The sequence below is a fragment of the Fundulus heteroclitus genome, chromosome 4 (assembly GCF_011125445.2).
Source record: "Fundulus heteroclitus isolate FHET01 chromosome 4, MU-UCD_Fhet_4.1, whole genome shotgun sequence".
In the NCBI taxonomy this organism is placed as follows: domain Eukaryota; kingdom Metazoa; phylum Chordata; class Actinopteri; order Cyprinodontiformes; family Fundulidae; genus Fundulus; species Fundulus heteroclitus.
This window is the reverse complement of record NC_046364.1, coordinates 39,974,963-39,993,138: the sequence shown is the minus strand read 5'-3', so window position 1 is coordinate 39,993,138 and position 18,176 is coordinate 39,974,963. Positions and strand designations below refer to the sequence as shown.

General features: G+C 35.5%; 2 long non-coding RNA genes across 2 annotated transcripts; one reads left to right on the top strand and one right to left on the bottom strand.

Annotated features, from left to right (window-relative positions):
- The first annotated feature begins 1,371 nt into the window (after window positions 1-1,371).
- On the top strand, window positions 1,372-2,854 carry LOC118562999. The gene is made up of 2 exons (XR_004930953.1): window positions 1,372-1,422; window positions 1,975-2,854. It is a non-coding gene; the product is annotated as an uncharacterized LOC118562999 (long non-coding RNA).
- A 909-nt stretch (window positions 2,855-3,763) lies between these two features.
- LOC118562815 lies at window positions 3,764-5,657 on the bottom strand. Its single transcript, XR_004930819.1, has 3 exons — window positions 5,616-5,657; window positions 4,037-4,367; window positions 3,764-3,942 (listed from the first exon to the last, which is right to left on the bottom strand). It is a non-coding gene; the product is annotated as an uncharacterized LOC118562815 (long non-coding RNA).
- Window positions 5,658-18,176: the final 12,519 nt, after the last annotated feature.

Sequence of the window (18,176 nt, the reverse complement as noted above, 5' to 3'; positions counted from 1 at the left end):
ATGCTAAATCTATATCTAAATGTTAAATATATATCTAAATGTTAAATTTAAATCTAAATGCTAAATCTATATCTAAATGTTAAATTTAAATCTAAATGTTAAATATATATCTAAATGTTAAATCTAAATGCTAAATCTATATCTAAATGTTAAATCTATATCTAAATGTTAAATTTAAATCTAAATGTTAAATCTATATCTAAATGTTAAATTTAAATCTAAATGCTAAATCTATATCTAAATGTTAAATTTAAATCTAAATGTTAAATCTATATCTAAATGTTAAATGTTAAATGTAAATGTTAAATCTATATCTAAATGTTAAATGTTAAATCTAAATGTTAAATCTATATCTAAATGTTAAATCTATATCTAAATATTAAATTTAAATCTAAATGTTAAATCTATATCTAAATGTTAAATGTTAAATGTAAATGTTGAATCTATATCTAAATGCTAAATCTATATCTAAATGTTAAATCTATATCTAAATGTTAAATGTTAAATCTAAATGTTAAATCTATATCTAAATGTTAAATTTAAATCTAAATGTTAAATCTATATCTAAATGTTAAATTTAAATCTAAATGTTAAATATATATCTAAATGTTAAATCTAAATGTTAAATCTATATCTAAATGTTAAATTTAAATCTAAATGTTAAATGTTAAATGTAAATGTTAAATCTATATCTAAATGTTAAATTTAAATCTAAATGTTAAATCTATATCTAAATGTTAAATTTAAATCTAAATGTTAAATCTATATCTAAATGTTAAATTTAAATCTAAATGTTAAATATATATCTAAATGTTAATGTTAAATCTAAATGTTAAATCTATATCTAAATGTTAAATTTAAATCTAAATGTTAAATGTAAATGTTAAATCTATATCTAAATGTTAAATTTAAATCTAAATGTTAAATGTTAAATGTAAATGTTAAATCTATATCTAAATGTTAAATTTAAATCTAAATGTTAAATGTTAAATGTAAATGTTAAATCTATATCTAAATGTTAAATCTATATCTAAATGTTAAATGTTATATCTAAATGTTTCGAAAATATGCAAATTGAACACGCCCCCTATCGGGTTCACGCCCACACCACCGACCTTGGATCAGCCATGAGATCCATCTGTGGAGGACACTGGAAACATGCCGCACAGACGGCTGACAAGGCAACTTCCTATAACTATATAACTTTCTCCCTTTAACGGCAAAGTTTCTTGTTTTAATGAGAGACTTATCTTGCTTAAACGACATCATTTTCGTTTCATAACAACGCAACATAACCCGGCATCAGCTCGCGGGATATTTGAGTGTCATGGAGAAGAGGAGAGACGGAGGGGCGCCTTTTATTACTTTTTAAGAAGTCGTCATTTGTCGGAGGAATGTATTTCTGCACTGAGGAGTGACAAGGTAATTCATAAATAAACAGCAAGTCCTCTACTTGAAATTTGACCAATTCGGCAGTTATTTATAGTTAACAACTCTGCTTTGGATACACTTGCATTACTGTAGTACAGTCTCTGGCTCTGTTTACACGGTGAAAACAGGTTTGCGTTGCCTTTGTACTCTCCATTTACACACTACAAGGGGGGGGGGGGGGGGGGGGTTTCAGCTATAGCTGTGGGTTTATTTACAACAGTTTGCAGCCGAAACAGTCCTCCGCCAGCCGCTGTTTTCTTCTTCTGGGCAATTTGACACGGAGCTTCAAAAATCACAGCGCTACTAGTGGTGCGGCATGGGAATTACACCGTTTAAGTACTCTGTAAACAGGGCCTGTGACTGCAAATGTTCTACATGGATGTTAATGAGATACAGATAAGGATAACCAGCTTAATATTTTTAAAAAACATGTCATGCATTTAATCATAAATTCTGCTGTAAAGATTAATAATCATGTGCTTAAAAGAGTCTTTTTAGTTTTTTATGGTTTTTATATTAACCATAATTTCATTGTGCTTGTAGACTGACATATCAGCTATAGCAAGCATGGATGAGAGCTTGGCCATCTATATTCCCACCTATGCTGACAGAATTGCCACCCAGAGATTTTGCTTCGAGTTCCAAGGAAAAGGTGAAAGAGATGTCCTTCAACAGACGTGGCTTGAAAAACTCTTTACATGCAAATCTTCATGGAAAAAGTCCAATTTGATCTAAAATGTTTTTGGTTTCAGGTAATATCACTATGTAATATATTTAAAAAGAAAGCTTACCATTTGACTCAAAATGTGTTTTCAAGAACATATGGAAGTGAGCCACAATAGAGTCAGTTAGCTTTTGTTTTTGTTGACAAAGATATAGAGCAAAAATACTGATTAAAAAGATTACTCCAACAACATTGTGAAATACAATTTTTTGAAGTGAAATTATTGCTGTTGCTATTAAGCTTTTTTAAGGTAAAAAATTTTAAAGCATGTGTTTAAACTGTACTTACTTTTGTTTCCATAGGGCATTATTTTTCTTTTATATTCTTTAAAGTTGATTGTAAAATAGATAAATGCTTTGAGCGCAATAGTGCCCAGATTTCTAACAACGACTTTTGTCATATGTAAAAGGATTTTCTCATGTTCAATTTTGAGATCCATGTATTCATCTTTTTAATACTCATAGATCATGTTCTAGTTTGGTCATCTTCTGGAGTTAGAGAAATTCCTTTCAAAAGGATCTTTCAGAGCACTTGTTAAAGGTACTTTTAATGAATGTTCTTCTGTGAGTTGATGTAACATTGCAATATAATGTTATGTTTCTAAGGAAAGAACAAGTTGGTTTGATCACAAACCATTGCACTTTATTTTGTAATGGGTTTTTACCAAAGATTCATTAAAATTTTTCATGTTACACATAAGCATAGGCACTTTATTTTTCATCTCATTTGACCATATCATCATTGTCAAACAGTACATAACTTGGGTCTCAGTGTTCAGTAACAGAGAACTATAAGAGTCTTGCTGTTATAAATATAAAAATTATGTCTTGAATATGAGGGGCAGTGGTGGGGTTCACAGAACATGTCATTTAAAAATTTTTTTCCTACATGACAGATTACAAGGCAAATGTGAAGTTAAATTTCTTGTTATTGTCCTAATATATTTAGTAGCATATATTTGCTGTCACACACAACAAGAATCACACAAAATATAAAACCTGTTACCAAAATTCAAAAAATTATGTACATCATGATGAAACATTTAAGTACATGGGAGTCAGTGAAAACAGAGGTCTGTTTTTTATTCCTCCATCTGTATTTCTTTGACTGCTTTTCCTTTATTGGTTGTGGGGTCTGCAGCTGCCTATTTCTGACTGTGTGGGAAAGTGACAGGTTCATTCTGGACAGGCTCACAAGGTCATTTGCTCCACAAACTCTTTTTTACAAGAAAATGTCACACGTGTCACAGGTTTGTGTGTATATAAGCTCTTAAAAATAAGCATAACTCAATTGTTTCATCATGTGTGGACGGTGCATGAAGAATGTTCTCTGTCATCAGAAGGTATGATACTTCGAACTGTCTCATCACGTGTGAATGGTCCTCTGAAGACGTTGGACTGTGCAAGTTTCTGCCGCTTGCTTAGGAACCTGTTTGAGATGATCTTGTTCACCAAAACGCCGTGGCAGGGTTCACAGGTGTCAAAGTCCAGTCCTCTAGAGCCGGTGTCCTGCAACTTTTAGATATGTCCCTGGTCCGACACGCCTGAGTCAAATAATCAGGTAATTACCAGGACCCTGAAGAACCTGACTGCATACTGAGGAGCTAATTGTGCCATTTGATTCAGGTGTGTGGGACCAAGGAAACCTCTAAAAGTTTCAGGACATGCCCTCAAGGACTGGAGCTTGACACCCCAGGTATACATAATGTAGGGCCGGCCACTTGGAGCAATTGCATCTCTAATCTTACAAATGATGTTCCATAAGTGAACCACTTTTTAGAGTTGTTCCTGAAAGACAAGAAAATAAACAAGTTCTTAAAGTACATACTCCATATTTAAAAGCATGTATCATATAGTATTTATCTTTTACATTCAAACATACCTCAGTGATATTTAAACAGGTGAGCAGAATTGGCTGCTTATCCAAGAAGTCACCAGTAAAGTAATATGTATTCTTCAGTTTTTGAAAAAGGTTCATCCAGTACTGGCTGTTGATGTGCTGGCTGTGGGTGCTGGATCCCACAATGAAGTAGTTTTCAGGATAGCTGTCATCAAGACGCAAAAATCTTTGAATGTCTTTCATTGTACCATTCTCTGTCTCCATGTCTATATGAATTCTGGCTGTGGTACCCCCTCTGTTACTGCTGGAACAAAATATCCAGCAGTAACTTTTGGACAGCACCATCCATGTATTCAGCTTTAGAGATGCCAACCTGTAAACACAGCAGAGATTTTGTTATTGTTTTTTTTAAGTTTTTTATTTTAAACAAAATGTAAAAATAACATAATTTATTCTTTCTAAAAATTGAGCACGTTACTTATGCTAAATGTGAGAAGCTAAATATTCCAAATTCAAAGTTTTTAAATATTTAAACTTTGAGTGTCAGATCAAATGCACAGGCATTCTAAGATGTAAAAGGGAACATTAATTTTCTGGCTGTATTTTTAATGTAGCTATCTTAATCCTGGTCCTCCTACCTTAATGTTTTTGTTTATGGGAATTTTAAAAAGTACTTTTATAGAATTCCCATCAGAAGGAGAATAGCTGCTGTTTAAAATTGTGATTTAAAGTTAAACTGGATCAATGTTAATATTGCTTAAACCTAGACTGCAATGGAACAATGTTGTTGATAATGATTTGTTTTCTTTTCTGAGTAAGTTTAAAGACATCAGAAAAAACAAATGGACAACAAATAAACTGAGAACAATGGTGCCTTGCTGCCAGGAGCTTTCATTGATAAATTCTGATATTAACTTTTGAATTTGCAGCAATGATAATCGATTATCAGTTTTTGCTAAAAAAAACTACTGACATGTTAAAGCATGTCAGTAGTTGACTGGGTTTATTAATGAAGTTCATATAAATAGTTGTCCTTCACTGGCTTGTGAATTGTCCCATTAGAAAGCTCTGTATTCATATCTTTGTTTTGACCCAATAAAATATGGATAAATGTAGCTTTATCTAGCCTCACTTTCATTGTGTAGAATACACATACTTTTAATTAGCCTTACAAGTGTCGGATTAAAATTTATTTTAATCATATTTGATTAAAATACATAAGGGCATAGATAGGTACATTTGCAGTCACAGGCCCTGTTTACAGAGTACTTAAACGGTGTAATTCCCATGCCGCACCACTAGTAGCGCTGTGATTTTTGAAGCTCCGTGTCAAATTGCCCAGAAGAAGAAAACAGCGGCTGGCGGAGGACTGTTTCGGCTGCAAACTGTTGTAAATAAACCCACAGCTATAGCTGAAACCCCCCCCCCCATGCAACAGTTAAACCTTGTAGTGTGTAAATGGAGAGTACAAAGGCAACGCAAACCTGTTTTCACCGTGTAAACAGAGCCAGAGACTGTACTACAGTAATGCAAGTGTATCCAAAGCAGAGTTGTTAACTATAAATAACTGCCGAATTGGTCAAATTTCAAGTAGAGGACTTGCTGTTTATTTATGAATTACCTTGTCACTCCTCAGTGCAGAAATACATTCCTCCGACAAATGACGACTTCTTAAAAAGTAATAAAAGGCGCCCCTCCGTCTCTCCTCTTCTCCATGACACTCAAATATCCCGCGAGCTGATGCCGGGTTATGTTGCGTTGTTATGAGACGAAAATGATGTCGTTTAAGCAAGATAAGTCTCTCATTAAAACAAGAAACTTTGCCGTTAAAGGGAGAAAGTTATATAGTTATAGGAAGTTGCCTTGTCAGCCGTCTGTGCGGCATGTTTCCAGTGTCCTCCACAGATGGATCTCATGGCTGATCCAAGGTCGGTGGTGTGGGCGTGAACCCGATAGGGGGCGTGTTCAATTTGCATATTTTCGAAACATTTAGATATAACATTTAACATTTAGATATAGATTTAACATTTAGATATAGATTTAACATTTACATTTAACATTTAACATTTAGATTTAAATTTAACATTTAGATATAGATTTAACATTTACATTTAACATTTAACATTTAGATTTAAATTTAACATTTAGATATAGATTTAACATTTACATTTAACATTTAACATTTAGATTTAAATTTAACATTTAGATATAGATTTAACATTTACATTTAACATTTAACATTTAGATTTAAATTTAACATTTAGATATAGATTTAACATTTAGATTTAACATTTAACATTTAGATATATATTTAACATTTAGATTTAAATTTAACATTTAGATATAGATTTAACATTTAGATTTAAATTTAACATTTAGATATAGATTTAACATTTAGATTTAAATTTAACATTTAGATATAGATTTAACATTTACATTTAACATTTAACATTTAGATTTAAATTTAACATTTAGATATAGATTTAACATTTAGATTTAACATTTAACATTTAGATATATATTTAACATTTAGATTTAAATTTAACATTTAGATATAGATTTAACATTTAGATTTAAATTTAACATTTAGATATAGATTTAACATTTAGATTTAACATTTAACATTTAGATATAGATTTAACATTTAGATATAGATTTAGCATTTAGATATAGATTCAACATTTACATTTAACATTTAACATTTAGATATAGATTTAACATTTAGATTTAAATTTAATATTTAGATATAGATTTAACATTTAGATATAGATTTAACATTTAGATTTAACATTTAACATTTAGATATAGATTTAACATTTACATTTAACATTTAACATTTAGATATAGATTTAACATTTAGATTTAAATTTAACATTTAGATATAGATTTAGCATTTAGATTTAAATTTAACATTTAGATATAGATTTAACATTTAGATTTAAATTTAACATTTAGATATAGATTTAACATTTAGATTTAAATTTAACATTTAGATATAGATTTAGCATTTAGATTTAAATTTAACATTTAGATATATATTTAACATTTAGATATAGATTTAGCATTTAGATTTAAATTTAACATTTAGATATAGATTTAACATTCAGATATAGATTTAACATTTAGATATAGATTTAGCATTTAGATTTAACATTTAACATTTAGATATAGATTTAACATTTAGATTTAACATTTAACTATTTATTTTACTTTGTGAATTTCTGTCTTAAATGTGAGAAAAGGGAGTTAAATGTGAGAAAAGTGAGCTAAATAATCAAAATATATCAGCTATAGAATTTTATCTGAAATTTTACATTCGGCACCCCATAGGTGTCTCCCCAAAGTTTCATTACGATTAAATAATGACAATAAGGATTCTTGATTCATAACAACAACCTCTTATCCAGGTTATGGGATGGGTCCAATCTCAAAGACTCTTTTCCTTTTCAATATCATGAAATCAAATTTTCTGTTATTTGTTGTTGTTCTTGACTTTTTGAACACCGCAGAGGTGCAGCTTTGAATGTTTTCATCTAGCATGTGCAGGTTTTCTCTGTGACACTCTCTGTGACACTCCAGCCTTCTACCACTAATGATGTGGATGTTGAATCCTAAATAGTAAGTGGACACAAGTGAGTGTCCTCATCCATCCATCCATCCATCCATCCATCCATCCATCCATCCATCCATCCATCCATCCATCCATCCTCTTTCCATGACATGTATCTACATATACTTCCATTTATGTCTCACTTTGCTGTGGGCACATGTGAATTTCCCCATGTAGTGACAATAAAGGTCTATTCTATTCTATTCTATTCTATTCTATTCTACATCACAGGGTAATTCAGACATGGACAGTAGAGAGAACTCAGGCATCCACAGGGACAACTGGCAAACGTCATGCAGAAAGTATGGAGGATTTAAATACAGCGCCTATTATCTTTCAGGCAGCAAAGCTGACGCCGATGTTGCATTCAGTCCAGGATAAATCAGTGTAGAAAACAAACGGGAGGATGTTTAGCCCCATTTATCCGAAACAAAGGTATTTAACTGTCAAAGAGTTTGTGAATGTCATAGTTTGAGTTCCTGCCTTAGTTTTAATTTCTGTTTTTAGGTTATTGTTTTCTATTTTAGCTTGTGTCCTGTTTCAGTCTTGGTTTGAGTTCCATCTTAGGTTGGGTCTTGTAATTTATTTTGTGTTTCAGATTGGTTCTTGAACTGTTTTAGTTTAACCTGTTTTCACATGGTAGTTATTCAGTCAGTTCAGTTCCACCTCCAGCCACTTCCCTGATTAGCTCCACTTAGTCTGGTAATTAGTTTGATTCCTTTCACCTGCTCACTCCCCTACTTATGCCTGCCTCTGTTCCTTGCACTCTGCCCGATCATTGTGTTTGTGTTTCCTGCCTGGGGTAAGTCTGATCCTGTCTGCCTGTACCCAACCTGATTCTGTTAGTTTTTACCTGGATTATTTGACCTGTTCTGCTCTTTTTGTTAATAGACCAGCCTGACTTCTGACCAGTTTATTTTAGGTTGTTGGCTGTGGACTGGTTAAGTTTTTGGACACTGCCTCTTTGCTTTTTGGCTTGGTGCCCTCTTTTGGTTTTTTGCTTTGTTAATAAATCACCTTTTAATTACAACCTTTTGCTTGTCTGGCTGAATTCAGGGTCCTCTGTTTCTGATTCGTGACAGTGAAGCGTAGTTTCTGGAGAGGTTCTTGTGCCCCCGCTCTCCATGTCAACATCAGCCTGTGCCTTTGATACCAGCAGTATGCCCTCGTTCCTTTTCCTTCCTTCATTCCCCACCACACATTTTATCTTTATGTCTCTCCGTCCATCCCTCTTCCTCACTCTCTCGGCTACCTCGCCATCTCCCCACCGCCGCCACCACCCCCATCCAACCCAACCACCGCCCTCGTCTGACTGTGAATGAATGCTCTCTGACTAGTGGAACATATGCTGCTGGTTGTTCAATACCCTCCCTCTGAGCGGGGGCACATCCACGCATGTGTGTGTGTGTGTGTGTGTGTGGGGGGGGGGAGACCGTCGGTTTGTGTGTGTCTCCTCGTGTGAATTCAAGTCAGTGTGTGTGCATGTGTGCTCATTGAAACCTACGCCTCCTGTTGCACATCGGCCATCTGTTCCTTGAATGGACTGATGGAGTGCTGCTGTAACCATGACTATAGGCCATTCAGTCAAACAGCCCATCAAGCTACCCCTGCCTCCCCACTCGCTCTCTGTTTCTCGCCATGTTTGTATGTGTTTATGTTTAGGAATTGGCTGGCGGAGTGGAGGAATTCCCACATGTTGGTGAAAGGATGCTGACCTTCCAAGACGACCTTGCTCCTGCTTTATCCAGTTCTCCTTTGCTCTCCTCATTCTCACAGATTTGTCTTTACTGTAGTTGAGGAAGCCGTGCCCAATTTGCCCAGCTGAAGCTCGTATAAACCAGGCGGAAAAGGAAGCACCAAGTAATCAGAGGGCTGTGCTGAAAAATGCGATGTAAAGAGGGAGAAAAGGCCACTTTACATTTGAAACGTAAGATTTCCTTATATACCTTGTATCAAGATTTGCCACTACATAACTTTCATTTATTGCCTTATACATAGAGCAGCAATAAAGCCTATGTGCAAAGTTGTGTGTGTGTGTGTGTGTGTGTGTGTGCGCGACAGTAAACCAACGTTGTGTGGAGAATTGGCATTATGAGGACATTTTGCAAGGTCCCCACAATGCAAATTGGGCTAAGGTTTAGGGCTAAAGTGTGAATTGAGTTTAGCTTAGGTTTAGGTATGTTCCTGTGACCTTAGGTTTGGGGTTAGGTTCAGGGTTAGGGCATATATATAGAAAGAAATAGAAAATGAATGGAAGTCAATGGAAGGTCCTCACAGTGATGTACATAGCAACGTGTGTGTGTGTGTGTGTGTGTGTGTGTGTGTGTGTGTGTGTGTGTGTGTGTGTGTGTGTGTGTGTGTGTGTGTGTGTGTGTGTGTGTGTGTTTAGGGTATGTCAACAGTAATTATAATACTAGGTCCATTCCTCCCATTGGAACTAAGGCATTGCCATTTTTCTCTCTTCCTATTTCCATTTCATACATGTGAACAAAGTCTTTTTTGTGAATTAAAGATGTAAATGTTTGAAACTCATTTGTAACTTAACTCGTTATCCCATTGACTGTTACTCTGTATATGACGGTCAACTAAAATATTATAGATTATGACCTTAGGAAAAACCACAACTACTATGTCTGAGTATTGCTTTATATAGGAGTCACGTTGGAGGAAAGGTGGCCTAGTTGTTAGAGCAGGGCACCTAGGTCCTGCAGAGACTGCAAGGTTCCTGGTTCGACTCCCACAGACCCCCACTATTGGTCCCTGAGTAAGACCCTAAAGACAAATTTAATTGGAATTGCAATGACATTAAAGAAAATTATGTCACCACATTTCCTTATGGTAAAACTAAGCTAAATATAAAAAAAATGAAAATGTCCCCCTGGCAAAATATTTTCACCAAAAAAGACAAATTTACCAAAACTGTAAAGAGACATTACTAGCCCTCACTTCAGAGGCTTTGTTGCACTTTGACACAAACACTATTGTGCCTGGAGTATTTAGTTAGATAGATAGATAGATAGATAGCTTTATTGACATTTTGTATGCACAAAGTGCGTGATTTTTCAAAATTGTTTACACCCCTAGTAGATTTGGATTTAGAATTGGTTTCATTAAACCAATATTTTTTTTTCCTGATAGGCAATGTGACACACATTTCTAAAAACCTATTCAAACAATGTTACAGAAGTGCCAATTTAGTAAAAATAACAACTTATCAGTTTTTTGCATGTTAGGCAAAAGTGGCTGGTGTAAAACCATTCATACCCTTCTCAAAAAGCCGAGGGAAATTCTCTATTGCCGTCAAGCCCTGTGCTTCTGATTGCTGAGTGGCGTGTTTTGCACAGGTGTTTCAACATTTTAACATTTGCTGGTGACCTTTGATACTTTGAAGTCAAAAGGCCTCCATTGCCATCACCCTAATCTGCAGTCGCCTCCACAGATCCTCAATCAGATCCTCAATTGGGACTCCAGCTTCAGAACCTTATCATTGCTTCGGGAAGTGAAACGTTGGCCACGCTGAACCTTTACACTCAGCCTAAATGTGCCTGATGTAAGCATGATTTTGACCTTAACTGTAGTAAACACACTTTATACGAGCTTGAGTTGTAGAGAACAACATCAAACATTCGGTTTTAAAAAGCAGACTCTTCTTAGCTGTTGTACTGCTGCAGAGGAGGACAAATTCTGGTTTACATTATAAAAACTAACACTACACTGTGCTATATTTATCTCATAAATCAGATTTCATTATCTGGAAAAATAGGTCAGAAAATCAGTGAGATTTGCTTTTTGTTGTGCTCAGTTATAAGCTACTGCAAACAGCAAAAAAAGACAAACTTGGACTCAAATGAGTCAAATTGTTTGTCAGACTTGAAACACATTATGTTGCTTAACTACTAGCCTTCTCAAGGTTATTTTATATTAAGTTTGTTTATGTATACAAATATTTATTCCTTCTATTTTGTGTTATTTATATCCTTAGGGAAAGCAGCTTTAAATGCCACTGTAATTATGACGACAATAAACATCATTAAAATTTAGAGCTCAGGGTACAACCTTTACACAGAGCATAGGTTTAGCACAGCTAGCCGTGGCAGGAAGCCAGAAAATGAACATCTTTAAATCTTCTATGAGCTATTGCTTCATTATTCAATTAATTTATATGATTGCTTCATTGGTTTTCTTTTCTTTTGTACTACAAGAGTCAACAATTTAATCCGATAATAGTTTTTGGTCAGGCATGGCGAATAATTGCAGCTATAATAAAAGTTCCTGTATTAATGAATCGTTTGCTGGTGGTGTTTGTGGAAGTTGTAAAAACTCTGCATAGGAAGTGTTTTAGTTTTTAGGTAGAGCACAAGCTCTGTACTTACTCTCAGCCCACCCCTCCTGAAAAGTGGCCTTCCTGCGTGCCTGGACACACACACACACACACACACACACACACACACACACACACACACACACACACACACACACACACACACACACACACACACACACACACACACACACACACACACACACACACACACACAGCAGTGGTGCAACAGTGAAAATGAATATTGAGTTTCAACTGTCTCTAACCACTGGTCTATTCATCTGTACCCTCATCAGACCATTCAGCAGCCCCACCCTCACACACACACTCTGCCCCACCCAGTGCAGTGGTCTGCTGGCCATATGTCAGCCCCATCTCCTCCGGGACACCTCTCCTGGGACCCCCACTTCTTTTGTATTTGTGCCTGTGTGTGTGTGTGTGTGTGTGTGTGTGTGTGTGTGTGTGTGTGTGTGTGTGTGTGTGTGTGTGTGTGCGCGCGTGTCCTAATGTGTTTGCCATCTCATCTCCCTATCTCCTATCTAAATGCACCATGCTCAGTCAGGAAGGAAGAAAGCACGTTGGTTCAGCTGACCACATAACTCAGACTGATTTTCAATATTCTTTAAATTTCTGGTTTGTTGGTGAAGAGGAAAAAAAAGAAAAAGTTTTAATGTGAACCGGCTGAAAACAGTGGCAGGCCGCCTGTTTTCCTGCAGGGCAACGATGACTTTGATATTTGGGGACATAACTGTAAATCTGAATTGGCGTTCCAATGAGTTGACATTGTGACATCTGTGTGTGCAAACATTAATGTAAACATCCACTAAAAACAGCAAAAATAGCCTGTTTAGCAATAGTTATTCACAGAACTGCTTGTTTTTAGGTCTATATGGCATTTTCACATATGGTTTCTACTAATACAGCTACTTATCCTACAATTATCAGCTTTATCTATTCTCCAACATGCTTTTTCATTTCATTATGCTCTTTGATTCCCCAGCGCTCCAGGCCATGCCCTCTAAACCAATCCTTACTGATGAACGCAGAGCATCTGGACAAAAAAATGCATTTATTCATTTCTCTACTCTTTTAACAATAAGATGTCAAATTTTGGGGGGTAATGTGAAACTTTTTGCTTGATTTTGTTAACAATATATCTTTACAAAGTAATACACAAACCATGCATGTAGCACTTAGTAAGTGCTACATTTAGCAGAATATGATGGTGTAAATATTTACCTAAGTACAAAACTGATAACAGATTAGTTTTAGTATAATGATAAAAAGTACAGTATGTATTAACATACATATATTTTTATAATTATAATAAAACTAATCTGTTGTGAACAGCACTAAATCTAAATCTCTGGACATTTTGTCATCCAAAACAGTGAGGTAACTTTTATTGTCAAAGGGTGCTCTGAATTTAACAGTTACTCAATAAGAAGGAAATAAATTGATAAACTTGCAGTTGAGTGTTTCGGCATTATATTTACAGCTACAAAAAGCAATATCACCTGTAATGAAGTGTTCATTTTAATGGATACACACTGCTTGCAAAACACTAAAATCTGTTGAACTTAGGGGTTCGCCCTACAGACGGTGCGGCATGGTTTCAAAACAGAGCAGTGGCTGTCGCTGGGCAGACTAGGTGCTAAAAGAGCCACTTGGTCTAAGCTTTGAGCAGAAATGATCGCACTCTGCATCACATCACCACTCATTGGGCACGTTGTTTACTGAGTGGGGGCGGCGCGGTTTAGGTAGGTACTTCCTCGAGGGGCGGGTAATGACCGCTCTACGTAGACCCGTTCATGGCTACTAGTTTTCCAGGACATGGAGGGGCTGCCGCTCAAAGAGTAGAATTCACAAGGATTCAGACTTCAGTTTGCAAGTAGGGTCACAAAAAAACAGCCCAAATATTAAAGAACATGTCATTAGCAAACCATTGCACTAAAGCAAAAAATAAAATATTGTTGCACATGCAGTAGCTCTGTAAAATTTGGCGACCAAATAACCTACACACTAAGATCACTTTACTAATCATGTTGTCATAGCAATGCAAAAAAAAAAAACTATTAATAGCCCCCCAACATTCAATTAAATTCATTTTTTATTTACAATCAGGATGTCAACAACTGCATTTTGTTGACATCCTGATTGTAAAAAAAAAATACAATAGTCCAGCCTTGAAGTAACAAACACATGGACTAGTTTTTCAGTGTCATTCCTGGACAGAAGATTTCTAATTTTGCCGATATTCTGGAGGTGAAAAAAGGAAACTCTAGAAACCTGTTTAATATGGGATTTGTCCTGGTCAAAAATAACACCAATTTTATTTATTTTTTACTTTATTACCAGAGGCCAATTTAATGCCATCCAGATTAAGTGATTGATTAAAAAAGTTATTTTTAAGGACTCTGGTCCAAACATGACAACTTCTGTCTTATCAGAATTTAAAAGCAGAACATTTTAGGTCATCCAGTTTTTGATGTCATCAAAACATGACTGTAGTTGAAGTAATTGATTGGCTTCATCAGGATTTATGGATAAATGTGTATCATCAGCATAACAGTGGAAAATAATCTCATGCTGTCTGACAATTTTACCAAACTGAAGCATATATATAGTAAAGAGAACTAGCCCAAGTACTGTACCCTGTGGTTCAGTAGGCCCTTTAGGGGGAGGAAGAGTCCAGCTATGTGCCCTAGGGAGGATGACCAGAGAAAAACACACACTTTCTCCAACACCTCATTAGAAAAGACTTAAAAGCATAGTACAATGGAATATTTTGGTGGTTTGAACCCTCTAACTTTTTTTTAAAGTGGTATTTTTTGTAACTGGAAGGAACCCAGTCCCTCTAAACAAGGCATATGGAAAATTATTGCTCTCAAGAATCACAATCCTGCAACTTTTAGATGTATCCTTACTCCTGTACATGTGGTGCAGGGGCTGTATGTGTGGCCCATGTACAGAGCCTCAGTCCTTGACATAGCAGTTTAACTCCAGCCTGCAGTCCTTTGATGCATGTCTTCCCCCTCTCTCAGTCCCCTTTTCCTGTCAGCCTACTTTCAATAAAAAAGGGCCACTGGTTCCACAAAAAATAATAGATATATGTTAAAAAAGTAGCACGAGAGTAGCTTTTAAGGACTGGAGTTGGGCCCCCTGGGTCTGCTTGATCAGTCAGTGCTGTTGGGGTTTTGTTTCGACTTTCTTTTTTATGTTTTATGATTTTCATGATTTATATTTTTGTTTTAGCGGTTTTCCTTCATTTTCTCTTGTTTATAAATGTATTTGTCAGATTTGCCCCTGATTTGTTCCCTGCCAGATCTTATTTCTTCTTAACTTCTTGTCCAATCTACCCACATCTTCTATCCTTTCTTTTTTTTTGCTGTTTCCAGCATGTTTTGGATTTAATCTTGAATTTACTTGCTTGCAGCACTTTGTGTTTGTTTGGGTTTGGTTTCATTAAAGTGGTCTGCTTCCTTCAGCTGCCTCTTTCCTACCAGCTGTCTGGGCTTAAGTCCTCTTTAAAGTACAAGCGTGACAAACACACAACATTAATAAGCGATGTCGAATAATGTTTAATGCATTCAGTTGTAACCACGGGAGAATGTGGTTCCGGAGTTTTTGCATGGTCAGACTTCCAAAGATTTCAAAGCCAATGTGTGTGAGTTGATGTTAAATCATGAAAAGATTTCAGTGTAACAATGTGTGTCTGTCTGATAGAAAATATTCAGGGTTTCCCTCAAAACTCCAGTGTGGTATCGGTTGGCATGTCCTGGTTGTTTGACATGCTGAGGCTCATCTCAATTTGTGTTTTTTTGTGTGTGCTCAAACCATAATCTAGGTTTAATGCAAACCAAGCATGTTTTATATTTACCTGGTTTGATTTACTGTTTACACAAGTTACTCTGTTATGGCTTTATTTTTGCTACATCTTCCTTGGTAGCCTAGGTAATACAACACTTTTCTTTTTTATTTCACCTTTATTTATAGAGATTGTGTCATTGAGATTTCATTTACGAGAGATCTGTTTAAAGAAAAGAACAACAGGAAAATTACCTATACAGTAACAATACGAATAATTAAAACATTTGAGTCAAATTAAATAGACTCAAGAACAACACCAAGTTTTACAGCAAGATTTCTCTAAAATAATTTCTTCTTAAAATAATGTTAAACTGTACCAGAGAAATTAATGTGAACAGTTTTAGGTTTTACTAAACTGGTCCAAGTTGAGGTTGCAGAATAATAAAATGTTTTTTTTCTTGTTCTGATTGTAATAACGGAGGGCTGAAATAAGTAAAGCCTGAGAGCAAAGTCTCTGGCTGGACTGTCTAATTGACATGTACAAGTATAAATAACAAGGGAATGATCCAATGGTAGATTTATGGAGGAAAATGTAACAATGAGTCTATGGATTTATAATAATGACCAGTAGAAGTTCTGCTCAACCACTTTATTTTTCCGCATGGTTAGAAAACTATTTAGGTTCACAGTGCAGAAAATGTGGCCAGTGCAGAGGCCATGTGGAGAGGAGGGGTTGCTGAAATAACTTAATTTGTCCATGCAGCGCCAGACAGACCTCACAGATGCATAAAGCATAAGCAAAGCTTTATTCTAAAAAGAAATCAAAAAACAAACACCTGGAGACCATAACATATAGGTATATGTCTAGGTCTCCAGGTGTTTGTGTTTTGTTTTTCTTTTGTGTATGTATTTTTACTTGTCCTTTAGTTTCCTAGACCATGCTTTCTTTAGCTTATTAAGGGCCTGTTTACATTTTAGTTTTATGTTTGTGGATTGGTTAGTGGATTTTGCTAGTTAATTCACTGTTGATTAGTTTCTTGATTGTTTCCTCCTTGTAGGCCCCTGCTGTTGCTCTTATTCTCCCTATCCCTTACATCTGTTTTCCATGCCTTCTCTCCCCACTCTCCCCTGTATATAAACGGCCTGGTTTGTCTCCTCCCATTTGCTGGTTTCTCCACTGTGCTGCCGCCGGTTTGTGTCTCTGCTCCAGTTTCCTGCTCTATGCCCTCCCTTCATTTTATGCCTATGAAAGTTAATTTGTTTAAATCCCAATTAAACAAAGCAGTTAAAACCTCAATTACAAATACAATAATTTTAAAATCCCCACCAAATTAAACAGAGAGCCACAGAAAATCAGCTAACAACATAATCATGCCTTCAGATACCTGCCAACAAACCTTCTGCAGCATTTGGGACCAACTGCAACCGATGAATTGATGATTATTCAATGCCAATATAGAGAGGTTAAACATTCTCCACAGTAGTGCTTGATTCGAATGTTAACGGGAGTAATTAAATGGCTGGACAGTGTGTTACTAAGGGCCTCAGGACCAAAAGAAAAAAAGAAATCCTCACTTCTGTTTAAATTTATAACCCGAATATTAATGTGACCATGTGGAACTCCATGACAAATTTTGTTGCATACCGGCACAATTATGTTGCAGTTGCTTTGCCGATTTAATATTGTCTTCATTATTCATAATTATTGAATGACCACTTAATTTTACTACCACACATAAACCACAAATCTCATATTTCGTGAACCTTTTATGTTTCACACACTTGTCTTGTTATTTCCAGCTTCATTAAGTGTCTATGTTGAAGTTATAACCCTATCTAAAAATAATATTAATGTTCTAATACCGTGCAGTTATCCCTATATGACCACTGGAGGAAAGTTGAAATGTAAACACACACTGTTCCTGCTGGCATCCACCGCATCTAAACAGTCTCAGTGAGTAAAGATAATACCATGTCCCACAGGCTTGATTATAATGCTTCTGGTTTTTGTTTCTTGGCTCTGTCCTGAGCAATTGAAAGGCTATCTTGGATGACAGCAGCAGAAAAAAAAAATCAGAACAGACATGATGGAGACAATGTATCTCTGTGTATGGGTGGTGGTGGTGGTGTAATATTGTGCAACACAGCTAAAGCATGAAAAACATCCTGCAAACATGGAATTACTGACAACAGTGTTCTTAACTAGTTATGTTCAACAAAAATATCTTCCTACATTCTCAATGCATGCACTTTATAAAACTCCTTTTTGCAAGTGTCTTTGGATTTTGCTCTCAAGGCTGCCAGCCGCAACATCTGTCCGTGTGTATTTTCCATATTTGTTTCAGATTTTGGAAAAAAAAAAGGCCCTGAAATCTAAATGGTCAACTTGGCATGTTATATTAGGTTTGAGCTGTAACGCCGTAATTACATTTTAGCCACAT